This window comes from Sorex araneus, chromosome X, assembly GCF_027595985.1.
Source record: "Sorex araneus isolate mSorAra2 chromosome X, mSorAra2.pri, whole genome shotgun sequence".
Classification (NCBI taxonomy): Eukaryota; Metazoa; Chordata; class Mammalia; order Eulipotyphla; family Soricidae; genus Sorex; species Sorex araneus.
The window spans coordinates 62,469,248-62,485,049 of NC_073313.1; positions in this window are offsets into that span (position 1 = coordinate 62,469,248).

The following is a 15,802-nucleotide window of genomic DNA, read 5'->3' on the forward strand; positions in this document are numbered from 1 at the left end:
AGGTGGCCTGGGTATCTGCAAAACCACAGGGCCTGAGTATCCCAGTATCCTTGCGAGCATGCCCTGAACTTCTTTACTAGTTGTTTGAGAAGCACCTGTTGGGGGCCTGGGCCTCCTCAGCACCACTTGGCAGCCCCCCTCCAAATGGATAAAAATAGAGAGGAAAAGCATTCATCATCATTTATTGTCAGAGACATGCAAATAAAAATGACAATGAGATATGCAGTGAGAGTGACTTATAGATTTTAGAAACAGTTCTGGTTAAAAAACAATCTCATTCACGTCGGTGGGACTGTCATATGGCTCATCCTCTATGGAAAACAACAATGTGGATTTGGAAAAATGTTAAAAATAGACCTACCATTTTACCTAGTGATTCCCTTAGTTAGCATCTTTCCCAGGTACACAAAAAACACTAATTCAATAAATATACAGGCACATCTATGCTCACCGCAGTGCTATTTACCATAGCCCAGAACTGTAAACAAAAAACATGTCCGATGACAGATGGATAAAGAAATTGCAGTATCTGCACACAATGTATGTAGTCTCCGAGAGATTAGGAAATCCCGTGTCTCTCTCTCACTCCCTGCGTTCTGTGGTCTCGCACCGCTCCTCACCTGGGAAGGCCAATACCATGGGCGGCCGAAGAAGGAGGAAAGAAGGGCCAGGCTGGTTAGGAATCAGTTGCCGTTTATTCCATTCTCCCCACGTGTCTGTTCCAGTCTCAGTAAGCTCCCATTCCAATCTCAGGCTGTCTCCCTCGATGGGCTCTCTGACATCTGACTCACAGCCAAGGTCTCTCTCTAGTCTCACACCAACTTCCCACATTGGGGCTAGCAACCACACACCCAGCTCCAGTAGCACAATCAACATATGAAAGCCCTCCGCTCAAGGGCAAAATGCCACTTAGTGGTTCTTCTCCTTTTCTTAGTCCAGTAACTCAATTAACATCTAAATCCTACTTCTTAATATTAATTATTTTGTATGGACACAGTAAAAGATACATTAAGCTTGTATGGTGGCTCTTCTGGGGACATCTCACTATACATCTCAGACTACAGTGCTCAGGCCAGATTAATCTTTCCTAACCCTAGCAGGGTCCGAATCTAGTTGTTACTTTTTTGGATCATGACAGAATTTGTCCATGACTATGTTATTAACTTATAGTTAAGTATTATGGCGCTTTGGCCTGGCCCATTTCGATGCCAGGGTAGCTCACAGCTTGCCCTGGGTCTATCCAGTCTGTCTTCAGGACCCTGCTCTTGGGGTACTAGGAAGTAAGGACAACTGAGGCTTAAGTTGAGATAACAGATGCCCCTGAGTGAATATAATTAACAGTCAATTAACCCCCAAGTTACAAAAGCATAGAATTGTCTTCCTGTGTCCATACAAAAAGGACATTGCTCTGAATTAACTATGCAAAGGACTTATGGAGAAGAGAAAAGCAATATTTACAAGTTAACAGAGTCTGATTAGGAGATAAAGGTAATTGACCTGTTGGGGAAACAGAGCAGAAAGAAAGGTTACAAATAAACAGAGAAGAATGGGAGCACTGTGATGGGAAGTAACCCAATAAACCTAGGTTCCCTGTGACAAGGCAGAAAGGACAAACCAATGTTATCCTATGCAATGGAATGCCACTAAGTTGTAAGAAAAGATGAAATCTTGCTTTTTGCCACAACATGGATGTAACTAGAGTGGGTCATGTTAAGTGAAAACATGATAGGTGAGAACAAATGTAGGTTTTTTTTCAGTTCAATTTAGTATATAATGAATTAACAAATGAGAAGGGAGAACAGTGAATGAAAATAAGTCTCAAGATTCTGACCACAGAATTGACGTTCCCTACCAAGTGAGATGGGAAGGAGGTTGGAGATAAGGAGGGATGAGATGGACTAGAAATTACTTAAGGACAGTGGTGGAGAGTCCTTGGCACTTTGAGGCTGATGGAGGTGTGGTGGCTTTCTACACCAAAAACATGAATATTAATAGTATTGTAACTGTGTTACAATAATAAAATGTGCTAAAAGGAAATAAGGAGGTCAATATTGATAAGGAATACAAAGACAGTATTTCTAAACTCTTAGCCTATGTCCTGTACAGCTTGCAGCATTTAGGTGTAAGGAAAAATAATCAAAAAGTTTCTCAAATGACATGATTCTTCAATCTCCCTAAAAGAAACCACAGGAGAAAATTTGTACAGTCTGTCTTTTCAGGTGATGCTGTTTAGCCACTACTCAGAAGCTTCCCAGCACACCAGGAACAGATTCTGTAACAGACTTGAGAAAATCACCTTCTCATTCACAGTCTCACTAAATTGTAAAGGCTCTGTTTGGCAGCAGGTGACATCAGAAAGTGTGCATCTTATTCACAACACAAATATTCTCCTGGAAGGCTGGATTTGCTCCTCTATGGAGAGCTTTCAAGCCCTTACACTCACACATGCATGCAGGCAGTCATGCATCTATGAATATACATGCCCACTCATGTGCACACATACACTCACACAGGTACTCATGCAGAGAGGAATGAACTCACACAGATGCACACATGAACTCACGAACCTACGAATCCGTTATGTCCGTACAAGCATGCATGATTTCACCCCCACTCCCCCCACACAAACATTGATATGCAGACACCACATAAGCACACATTAACACCGTTTCTTACGAGCCCTGGCCTGTGTTTTTTAAATTGAATCACAGTTGAGATACACAGTTATAAAGTACTTCATTGTTTGCCAATATTTTAACATCCATTCCTTAACCAGTGTACATTGCCTACCACCAGTGTCCAAAGTTTCCCCCCTACCTGCTTCAATGGCAGGCACTTTTCTTCTCCTGGGCATTATGGTTTGCAATACAGATACAGGATGGCCATCATGTATATCCCTTTACTTACTTTCAACACTCAGTTCTTGTCCAGAGTGATCATTTTCAACTAACATTGTCATAGTGGTCCCTTATCTATCCTAACTGCCCTCTGGCAGCCACACACTTGTGGTAAGCTTCCAGCCACTGACCAGTCCTCCTGGCCTCTGTTTTCTCTGGCCTTGGATATTAGTCTTGTACTATTTTTAGTTTTAGACATAGTGATGGCCTGTCTTTAAGCAGCCACCACAGGTATGCTGTGCAACAAGCCTAAATCTGAATGATTTCTGGGCAAACAAATTGGCATTTCTTCTAACCTTTTACTGAATAGAAATAGCTGTGCCTCCATTTGGCAATCGAGCACAAGACAAATTTATCACTTATGTGAAGAGATTTCAGATATATCCAGACAAGGCCAATAGAGAAATTTGTCAGAACTGTGCCCTTCTGGCTACACCTAGACTGGAAGGATTCCCCCAAACTTTGGTTGAATACAGAAAAGAAACTAAAGATTCAAGAAGGAGATAATAAAGGAAGCAAATTCTCTCAAAATGCCCCTTGTTTTAGTTTTGTTTTGGAGCCAAGTAAATGTCTTAAATGATGGGAAACAGATAATCATCATCATCATCATCCTGTTGATCGTCGATTTTCTCAAGTGGTCTCAGTAATGTCTCCATTCACCCTAGCCCTGAGATTTCAGAGGTCTCTCTTTGCTCATCCTTCCCAACGGTGCCACATTGGAGGCTCTTTTAGGGTCAGGGGAATGAGACCCATAATTGTTTCTGGTTTTGACATATAAATACACCACAGGGAGCTTGCCAGGCTCTCCCATCTGGGGGAGTGGCAACCTGGTGATGATCAGGGATTACTCTTGGATTTGTACTAATGAAATACTCCTGGTGGTGCTCAGGGGACCATAAAGGGTACTGGGATTGAACCCAGGTTGGACACATGAAAGGAAAGTGCCCTATCTGCTGTACTGTAGCTCTAGCACAACTAAAGTAAACTTAAAAAAGGAAATTTCTGAATGAATAAACAAGTTAATCAGGCTAAAGTTAAAATATTTTCCATTAACTTTACCTACTACTTTTCAGATTTTTGAAATTTTTGACCACATCTAATGCATTAAGCAACACTTTCAGCTTTATGCCATCTAAATATTTCATACATCTCTTTTATATCACTGATAAAAAATATAATTTAGAAGGGTCAAACACAAAGCTATGCCGCCTCATCAATACGGATAACGGTAAAACATATTCAAGGTGATATCACTCAACAACTTCTATTGTGTATCAAATAAATTAAATAATTACTATTATGCCTAAAAAAAGGAAATTTCTAGTAACAAGAGAGTAGAAAAATGAAGCTGTTTGTAACAGTCTATCTCACTGTGATTCAATAAAAAAGCTTTGAAAAATGAAGCTATGGATTGGCGGAGAAAAATGAAGGATTATATACATATATAATCCTTATATATTATATATAAGCTATATATAAGAGCTGCCTTGCCTTAAATTGCAGTTAGTACAGTTAGTATAATGATACTCGCTCCCTTATCATTTATGATTTATTTGATTTCTTAGTCCTGTTCTACTTGAAAACTGTAGTAATTCTATAGCCTATTAAACCGATAGACATGGAACCCCTCACAAAAGACAACACATGCATTTCTGAGATGAGGAAGGCAAGATATTATACAGGCATCCACACAAAATCTTAAATACACATTTTTTTCACAGAGATGTATATTATCCCCCCAATTGAAAGAGCCCAAATGTCTATCAATTATTAAATGGATAAGTAAAATGTTCTCTTTCCATATGATGTAATATTATTTGACCATATAGGATTGAAAACATTAAGTGAAGGAAGCCAGACACAAAAGATCATATGTTATATGATAGTATATAAAGTAAATGTCCAAAATTGATAAAACCACAGAGACAAAAATAAGATTAGCAGTTGTATGTGGCTAGAGAAATAGGGTAGATGGGTGACCTGGGGTTTCTTTGGGAGGCCATAAGCATATTTTAAAACTGAGTATGTTATTGATTACACAATTCCAAACTTCCTATGCCCTGACTCTCAACAACTCTCATCTCCCTCCAGAGCTTCCTATAAAATTTCTGCCTTGTATTGTCTTCTTGCTGCTTCGGTTTATCTTCTGTGGTTCATTACATTCCTCCACCAGATCCGTATGTATTTTCATCCCCCCATTCCCAGCCCCCACCCTTCGTTGACATAGCTCTTATTTCCTGTGTGGTTCTTTGCATTCTGGCTGGCATCCTCCCCACTCCACCGAAGAACTCTCACACCGAGTCAGCTCCTATAATATTAGCACTGTTATCTGTGCTATGCCCACTCGACCTTCTTCTGATTTGCTTGGTTTCCATCAGTATGGTTTTCCTCACCTGCACTGAATGACGGGCCCAGCTTCCTGTCCTCCCTCACAGGTCCTATGTAGGCAAATGTAGGGCTCTCCTCTGTACGCCCAAACTTTTCTGCTTTCTGAGACATTCCCTGTAACTGCTATGTCACATCTCAGCTTCAGTCTTTTGAACAGAAAGAAATCAAGCTTTCTTACCTTTATCTTCCCCTCCTAAACTGCTACTCTTCCTGTGTTCCAGCATTCACATGTTCACCAGATGCAAATAGCTGGGGGCTATCAATACTCTTCCACCATCCTTCACTCTAAAGCCAACAGATTGCTCTAATCTAGTCCCTCCTCATTCTTCATCTCAGCCTCATATTGAGAGATATTTAGCAATTATTTTTAAAAACACAATAATTGTAATTTCCTTTTCAACAATGGAGCTAAGAATATACAGCAATAATAAAACACTCTTCCACAGATAATGTTAAGAAAATAGGACAGTCGCATGCGAGATCATTGAACTGGCCTGGTATTTTACACCATGCACAAAAGTTAATTAAAATACGTTTAAGACTTGAGTGTGAGACTTGAAACCACACTTTTAGAAGAAAACTTAGGTGGCAAGCCTCTTGACATAGGTCTTAGCAATGATACTTTTTAGTGATTAACTGTATATCAACAGCAAAAGGAGCAAAATGAAACAAACAAGTGGAACGCCAATGCAATGCTGTCCTTACCTGTGTCGCACCAGCTTTGTATGCTTTAAAGTAACCACAACCTCTAACTGAGGCTTTATCGTGCACAAGACTGGCTGCTTAAATGCACAAATTCATGTCATTCTCTCTTTGAGGCTGACAATGTTATTCAGCTCACAAATGAAGTAATAAGCGCTAGCTCTGAGATGCAAGCAGCCCAGTCACATGCTGACCTGGTATTAAAACCCAGGTCTCTGTGACCCACAGCTGAGTGCTTCCATCCTACACAGGCACTATTCACGGATGCCCATTAATTGGACCCATTTTATATGCTGCATTCATCCCACGTGGCAAGAAAACATCTGCGTGAATAGCATATTTAGAAAATTAATCTCCCTCAATTATAGCAAATTGTCAGATTCCTCTAGGATAGAGAATGCTTCCATGGAAATTTCTCTCCTAGCATGAGAGTGAACAAATCCATCGCCCTGAAGCATTCCTCACACCATTGTCAGCTCTCTCTCTGTATACTTCCCTCCTTCTACCCCTCCCTCCCCTGCTCAGGAACCCTGGTATGCTTTCTATCATGGTAGAGTAGACATTTATATGTTTTGTATTAATAACCAGAACTGCAACATCTGTATTAGAATGTGTGAGTGCTTAGGTTGTAAGAAACAATTAGACTGTTTCTAGTAGTGCATCACTTCATCTTTCCACCCTCAGGATAGGAAGAGTTTCAGTATTTTCATCCTGACTGACATCTCCACGTTAACCAGGCTTAACGCGAGGTGTGCAGGGAGTGTTGTTTTACTTTGGTTTTTGTGTGTATTTCCATAGTGGTTCAAAATGCTGAGGGGCTAGTGATACAGTGCTTTGACTCTGCATTTGGGAAACTATTCGTTCAAATCCTTGCCGATTTTTACTGGATTCTTTCTTACAGTTTTTAGAGTCCGCATTTTATCATGACACAAGAATTTTATCAGAGTTGTAATTTCCAAATATCGTTTCTCAAATATGTGTGTTCTTTGTCCCTTGTACTCTTTTAATAGTATTTTTTCAATGAACTGTAGCACTGTCGTCCCGTTGTTCATCGATTTGCTCAAGCGGGCACCAGTAACGTCTTCATTGTGAGACTTATTGTTACTGGTTTTGGCATATCGAATACGCCACATGTAGCTTGCCAGGTTCTGCCATGAGGGCAGAATACTCTTGGTAGCTTGCCACGCTCTCTGAGAGGGACAGAGGAATCAAACCCGGTTCAGCTGCGTGCAAGGCAAACGCCCTTCCCTCTGTGCTCAAGTCCAATCTCAGTTTTCTTTCATGACTGGATTGTGACCGGTGACTTTTCATGTGCATTTAAGAAATAATGGACTGGGCTGGAGTGATAGCACGGCGGGTAGGGCGTTTGCCTTGCACGTGGCCAACCCGGGTTCAAATCCCAGCATCCCATATGGTCCCCTGAGCACCGCCAGGGGTGATTCCTGAGTGCATGAGCCAGGAGTGACCCCTGTGCATTGCTGGGTGTGACCCAAAAAAAAAGAAAAAAAAAAAAGAAATAATGGACTGGAGGTGTAGAGATAGTACAGAAGCTGCTTACCTTGATTGCATCCATCCTGGGTTTGGTCCCCGGCACCACAGATGGTCCCCAGAGCACTTCTAGTAGTGACTCCAGAGCACAGAGATTAAGAAAGCTCTGAGTACACCCAGGTGTGGCTCAACCCTCCCTCTGAAATGAACGATGCACTATTATAATAATGGGCCAAAGCAGGCCCAGATGTAAGGCCCCTTCTTTACAGTGGCCTAGGGTTGTTAGCCCAACATCCATAGCATCAAACTTGCTTTCTCATGCATAATAATTTTAAATATTATTCAAATAGGCATAATGTTATCCATTTATAGCCTACCTACTCTACTACACCTTATCCAATATCTCGTAGCCAACTAAGACAGAACTTTTAGTTACAAAGGATACCTAACAGCTACTGTCTTTTTGGAGCTCTCTACCCAGAGATTCCGAATGGGTTGCTAATAATCATCCAGAAGCCCACAACCAGTTTCACCTGTCCTGGGGAGTTTACTTTGTCTTACCTCCTTTCTGGGTGGGTAGTCTTGTGCCTTTGTCTCTGGAAGGTCTTTGCGTGACCATATCCCTGTGCTGCTCAATAAGTCTTGTGTATGTTACTGACTCCGATGGTCCTCTCTTTTCCTGGAAATATCCAAACTTAAACACTTACCATGCTCAAAAATCCCCAAACTTGCCATGCTTTTCTCCTTCCTATTCTCCAGGAAACTATAAATTTAGAATTGACTTATCAATATTTGGTCTAGTTGGGCTATTTTACATGGCATGAGGTATGCAACAAAATATGTTTTCTATTTTGTTTTTTGGAGGTGGGGGTGAGTCATACCCGGAGGTACTCGGGGCTTATTCCTGGCTCTGTGATCAGGGAGATCACTCATGGTATTTCTCAGAGAACCATATATGGTGCCATAGAATGAAACCAGGATCAGCCACATGGAAGGGAAGCACCTCATTTAACTCTTTGACTGTCTCTCTGGCCCTGAAATGTGCTGATTTGGATATTTCATATCCATCTGGGTGCTTTTATTGAAAAAATAAAACCTGTTACTTCCAATCTTATCTCTTTTACTGATCTACAATCATTAATGGGTTTATTTATAGACTCTCCCTTTTCTTTTAGAATTGTTTCTCTCATCATGCCAATATCATTTTATAATAAATATTTTATTCAAAGAGAGTAACTTTTTCAGAACTTTCTTTTTTTTGCAGACTGGGTGCCTCCTAAGTAGTAATCACTCCCGTGATACTCAACCTACCAGGAAAAATCGCTTAGAGGAAACATCCTCTCCCTGTCATGTGACCAAGCAGAATTGACCTGGATCAATAAGGAGTGTGGAAGATAGGGTAACACAAATGCTCTTTAGAGGTATTCAAGAAATATCCCTAGGCCACGTAACACCAAAATATTCTGGTTGCTCCTCTTACTCCCTCAAGGCATGTCAGAATGGTCAATTATGTCCTCAGAGCCCCTCCCATGAGCTGAGGGCACTCCTGCTAACCTAACAGAGCCCCATGATGTAGCCTGCCCCTATTGTCCTGTGAGGGTATAAACAGGAAGATGCAGAGGCTTGGGTAGACCACCAGAAAAGAAAAGTACCAGAAAGACTCAAGCCCCACAGTCATGGGACAAACACCACCTTTGGATACCCACAAGGAAAAAAGAAAAGCTGATGGTCCATCACGAGTGACAAGCAAGGCCAAGGTGAGATGAGACCACCCAAGTCCTCCTCGCACCCATTGGCACTCTTCCCCTGGATTTCTTCATTGCCCTTGCCTGGCACACAGCCCCGCCCCGATCCCCCACCCCACATTCTCTTCCTCAACCCAGTGTTCTATTGTTCATATTTTATTTATTTTTTGTTTCCCCAAATTTTACTTTATGAAGGCAACATATTTTACAAAGCTTATTCATAGGTGGGTTTAGAAATCCAGTGCTCTATCACCAATCCAGACACCAGTTCATCTTCCTGCCAGTGTTCCCAGGTTCCCTCTCCTACCTGTGCCCCCACCCCACCCCCCATCTCAACAGGCACCTTTTTAACTTTATTTACATTTGGGTCTCATGAATTCAGTGTTGTTGACTCTGCGATTTGGATATTTAGCTCTTTCATTCCTTAACACCACTGATGTACCTTTACCCTTGTTCCCTGCTGCTTTCCATCTGTCTCTTCTACACCCACCCTCCACTCATTGTCCATCCTTCTTCTCCCTAAACGTTGGGACCAAGAGTGAACTAGGCATCCCCCCTTGAAACATTGCATTCCTTCATTCATCCTGTTATTTCTCTGTTTTCATTGCAGACAGCCAAACAAAAGAAGGAATCTAAAAGGTCCTTTTGGAGAAAGGGGAAAATCACCTCTGAAAATAATTTCTCCTCCCGTCAAACAATGATTAGCAGCCCACTATTGTGTCGTAGTTGCCTAAAGTTGCTCCAGGCAGCACAGGGCCCTGAAGAGAAGGAGGGTTCCACTACTTCAGATAGCCCCGCCACTTCAAAAACATCTGAAATCAGTCTCTCTGAGGAAAGATCAGAAAGTTTGTGGGTGACACCATCATTTCAAGAAGATCATGAGCAGTCTGACAGTTCAGAGTAGGAGCAAAAGCATGTTTGCTGGCTTTTAGAGATAACACACTTCAGACGCCAAAGGGGTGTTGAAACAATAAAAACAACCTTTGTCAAAAATTGTTTTTGTGAGGTCTGTGATGATGTGGAGAGCGGAAGGAAGGAGGCAGCTGTGTAAGGAGGGAAAGAGGTAGGGCTTGAGGGTAAGGGGCTAAGATGAGAAGTTCTGTAACTCACCAAACAGTGGGGATATGACTAAGCTTGACAAGACAAGCATCCCATGAAAAAATAAAAGGAACATGACATTTTGGGTTTCAGCAAAGGTATGGGTCATGTTTGAAAGTGATGCTGAGTGAGGTGTCAGGCAAATCCTCCAAAAGGCACTGTTATTTTTACCCAATATCTACGTCACAGTGGGGGTTATTACACCATTGTTGGTGTCAGCAAGGAAGGCTTGAGAGGGGGAAACCTTGTTGTACTGAAAGATAAGGAAGCACAGTTTCCCTAAAATAGCACTGTTTAGAATCTCAGATACAAGAGTGACTGGCTCATATTATTGATTTGAGAAGGAGCAATAGAATCTTTGCTTGCCAAAGATGAAGCTGAATGGAGGTTCCTCAGGTTCAAGCAATAAAGGGGGCATCACTGACAAAACCTTCTGTATGTTCAAATGTGATGACTTGAGATAACTATAGATTTCCACATAGTTGTAAAAAAGGAAATAGAGAGGTGCCTATGACCGTTAGCAAACTTGTTATACAATACAGTGATCAGTTGCTCAGTGTCAATAAGGTCATAGAATTTGTGATGATTTGTATCACTTGTCATCCCGTTGATCTTATATTTGCTCGAGCGGGTGCCAGTAACATCTTCATTTGTCCCTGTCGCTTGCTAGTGTAGCTAGTGTAGCCCAATGATATCTGCTCGCTCCAGGAACAGGAAGAGCCTCAAATCGTTCATTCAGGGTTTTGACGAAGAAGTCTGACCATCTCGTTGGTCAACAAACACACTTTTATTCACATGATGAACACTCTGAGAAGAGACTTGTACCCGTTTGACTCAAAGACCGGACCTTGGGTTTAAAATGTTATGGTGGTGTATGTGGTTAAGAATATAAACTAGTGGTGGCATGGAAGGAGCTAAGTCATAAATAATCCTGCTGAAATCAGTGGTTTGATGAAGTCAGTGGTGGCATGCAAAGGTAGTCTTGTAAAATATAACACTACTTTGCAATGTAACCCTTTGGTGGCCTATGTGATGTCATGAGAGATAACACCTGTATTTTGAGGTTGGTTCTTAGTTGAACACTAAGCACATGGTTTGGTGTTGGAATTATGTTTATGAGAAGCCATTATTAATAGTATTGTAAACCAAAAAAATGAATTAGAAAAAGCTATACATCTTAATATTGGATAAAGAAAACAGAAAGGGGTAAGAGAAAGATCTAGAAAACACAGAGTACAAATGGAGTCTCTCATGCCCGATCACTTAATGATTTTCTATTCTGAGTACTTCCTTCCATTTCTATGGAAGTTAGGACATCAAGTCAAATTTAAGTGTTTCCTAATGAAATGGGTCTAGGAGGGAATTTGGAATGAAACTGGCTGACATGATACGTTTGGGCCTTTTGTACAGGGAATATAGCACAAAAAGACATTGTTTATCTTGAATTTTTTCAAAATGTCCAATTCTTTCTTTGAAATACATACCAAAATTAGCCATATTCCTAGGTAAATAAACTAAGATGGTCAGACCTGAATTTCATATTCTTTACAATATAAACTGAATCTGTTTGTAACCAGAAAATAAGTTATAAATCAGTTCTTTCAACCCGCACCAATGGTGTGTGATAGTCTGCAGTCACCTGGCAAATTCATATTCCAGTCTGTGCTCGAAATGTAGTTAAATCAATTTCAAATTTTTTAGACATTATAATCCTCACAATCAGTTTTTAATTTTTACAGTCTTGGAATTTCAAGGGCTGGAATGATAGCACAGCAGTAGGGTGTTCGCCTTTCACGTGGCTGACCCGGGTTCCATTCCTCCGCCCCTCTCGGAGAGCCTGGCAAGTTACCCAGAGTATCGCACCCACATGGCAGAGCCTGGCAAGCTACCCGTGGTGTACTAGATATGCCAAAAACAGTAACACAAGTCTCACAATAGAGACGTTACTGGTGCCCGCTTGAACAAATCGATGAGCAACAGGATGACAGTGACAGTGACAGTGGAATTTCAAAATTTTGTTCAGCCCATTGTTGTGGTGATTTTGCAAAGTATATATTGTTTGTCACCTCCGGATTGGATTGCATAATTATAGAAAACCAGCCTTAGAATTTTTTTTTTTGCTCTTTGGGTCACACCCAGTGATGCATAGGGTTACTCCTTGCTTTGAACTCAGGAATTACTCCTGGCAATGCTCGGGGGACCATGTGGGATGCTGGGAATCGAACCCGGGTGGGCTTTGTGCAAGGCAAACTATTGCTCCAGCCCCCAGCCTTAGTTTTTAAGCAATATAATTCAAAAGCGAAAAACTGGAAGGGTCAGTTTGGAAAGTAATAACTACATACAAAAACAATTTTGGTTTTGTTAAGGTTCACTGATAAAAGGCAAAAATTTGAACAATTTCTAACTAATGTGATAACTAGAAAAGATAAGTTACTGGAACTTCTTTCTATCTTTATCTTATTTTTACCAAATATTTATAGCAACATTAATTTCTTTGCAAATTGACTAAATTCTAATAAGTTTGCCAAGTATGATGTATAAGCATAATAATCACAGCGACAACCATATAAATTCTTTTCTTTAATTGTGCTGGAAGTTTCATAAGGAATTTCAGATTGAGCTCTTATGGCCTCTCAGGGCTCAGGAACCAAACTGTGTCATTTTTCTTAGGAGTCATTATCAGGCCCTGCCAGAGTCACCTGTAGATTGAGGTTAATTCATCTCTCTCTGAGGGTCTCTAAATGTCCTAGGTTTCTGGGCCTGCCAAGGAACTACTTTTATTTTTTTCTATGTAGCCTGTTAGAAGGGCGTTACACTGCTTTTATTTCTTTGACTCTAAGATCAATCTTAATTCCTGAAGTAGTCTGGTATCTGAAATTCCTGTAAAAATATTGGCAATAGAGTAATATTTCAAATACTTTATTATACATAAATAAAATATTCTTGAATTTGTGCTAAAACATTGCCATGAAAAGTAAAAATATTTATTAACAATTTTCTTATTCAGATGGTGTTAAGGATAGAACAAAGCAAATATTTCCATTGTATTCACCAAAAATATGTTATTTATTATGTTGTGGCAGGTTACAATTCAAAAAATAAAAATCCATAAATTTGGAAAAACAAAATATAGTGTTCCAAGCAAAAGTTACTAAAATTTTACATAATCTCACTAGTTCATTTTCTCCCGTATAAAAATGTAAATACGTAGTAATTTATAAGAATCTGTTTGAAAAAAATTAGGTCTATAATTTTTTAACCTCATTTTTATGATATATGCATATTCTATTGCATTTATATAAGTTCTTTCATGTAAATTCTTTGAACACAAAGCAGAAGAGCAAGTGAAAAAAATAACAAATTTCTCCCTGATGAAGGAGTTTGTGCAACATTATGTTATGCAATATTCCAAAGATGAAATGTTCACAAGAAAATAGAAGTCCTTAGACAATCTTCCTGACTGAATTATATCTTCAGTCCCTTTTTCTTTTAACCAACCAAGTCTTTTTGCTTTATTTTTTTGGTTTTCAAAAATGTTGTTATAGAAAAATTTGAAAGTCTTAAAACTTTTATTCAGATTAATATGAAATAATACTTTACTACCAATTCAATCAACGTGACAAAGATTTTTAAAGCAATTTTAGAAGTCCCATATCGGGGCTGGAGTGATAGCACAGCGGGTAGGGCCTTTGCCTTGCATGTGGCCAACCCGGGTTTGATTCCTAGCATCCCATAAGGTCCCCTGAGCACCGCCAGGAGTAACTCCTGAGTGCAGAGCCAGGAGTAACCACTGTGCTCGCCGGATGTGATCGAAGAAGCAAAAAAAAAAAATCCCATGTAAATATTGTTTGGCAGTTAGGACCACATGCCCCTATGCCTGGTGGGCACCCAACACCTGTTGATTCCTGACCACATGGTTCCCTGTGCTTCCTGGGTGCAACCCTCTGGCTCCTGTGCTGCACCAGTTGCGGCCCTAGAGGCCTCCAACACTGCTAGGGTGGTCCATGTACTGCCTGACACTGCAGTACCTAAGCAGCTTTGCGTCTCTGTTCCCTTGTATTGACCCACAGGCCATCTTGGCAGAGGATAACCAAGACTCACCCTCTCCCTGTACCCCAACCTTCTCCCTCAGCAATACTTATGACTTGGGAGGTACAAAACAATTCCATAGCTGCAGATCTTAGTTTTTGATAAAATTGAGACTAGGTTTCACCAAAGGGACTCTCTCCTGAGCACAATTTGGGAAATCCAAAAAATAAAATTTCATGACTACAAATCTTATCTGTTTAAAACACTAAGACGAATTTAATTCAAGTGCGTCAATTTCTTCTGATAATATCTTTTTCTAGGAAGATTACTTAATAATTTATATTTTTAATAAAGCTGATTCAGTCCTCGGAGGGGATGGGCTCCAGCTTCCCTCCCCACCCCGAGCAGAGCTCCCGGCAGCCGAAGACCACCGGAACCTAGCTGCAGCCATGCTGGAGGCCCCTCTCCATACATTCAGACAGACCTCATGCATGAAGGTACGGGCAGAGGAACCCAGGTATGTGTAATCCCATCAATGGCCAACATCCAGAGCGACTTAAAAGCAAGCTTTCTTTTGCCTACTTCTCCCTCTGGGAGAAACTGGCAATCCTCTGAGAGTTTCCTGCCCACATGGGACAGCATTGCAAGCTTCCCATGGTGTATTCATGTGCAAAATCTAGTAACAAGCTGGATCTCATTCCCCTGACCCTGAAGAGCCCCCAGTGCAACATCGCTAGGAGGGCCGAGTCGAGATGGACTTCTAAGATCGCAGGGAAAGGATGAAATGAGATGTTACTGAGCCCGCCTGAGAAATTGGTGATTAACGGGATATCATGATCGTGATCGTGAATAAAGATGATTCAGTCTTAAGAATATTTTTACTTTTGAGTACATATCTAAGTTAATGATACTAATTTAACTTTCAATTTTTGCAGCAATTCATTAATTCTGATTTACTTTGATCATATAGAGTATTTCCTTCTTATTCTTTCCTCATAGTCCTTCTTCTATATTCCTATATTTCTTCAGTTTTGTTCTCTTATAAATTTATTTATTTATTTATTTTGATTTACAATGCACTTTAATAACAAAATATTTAAACACCATTACGTGTCCCACTTGAAATTAGGAATTTATTTTGTTTTCTCTTCATTTAAAAGAAAACTATTCTGCCCCACCCCCTGCCCGCCGCGGCTCGGGGCTTCTCCTGAAGCCCCTGCCTGGCACCTTGCCGCCGCCGCCGTCGGATCCTGACCAATCTCCATCCTGCAGGTAAACAGGCAATCCCTTGGAGAGCCTGCCTCAGCGCGGAGAAGCCCCCCTCCCCACCCCCTGCCCGCCGCGGCTCGGGGCTTCTCCTGAAGCCCCTGCCTGGCACCTTGCCACCGCCGCCGTCCAATCCTGACCAATCCCCACTCTGCTGCTTAGGGGCGTGTCCTCATCTCAGGGGGCGTG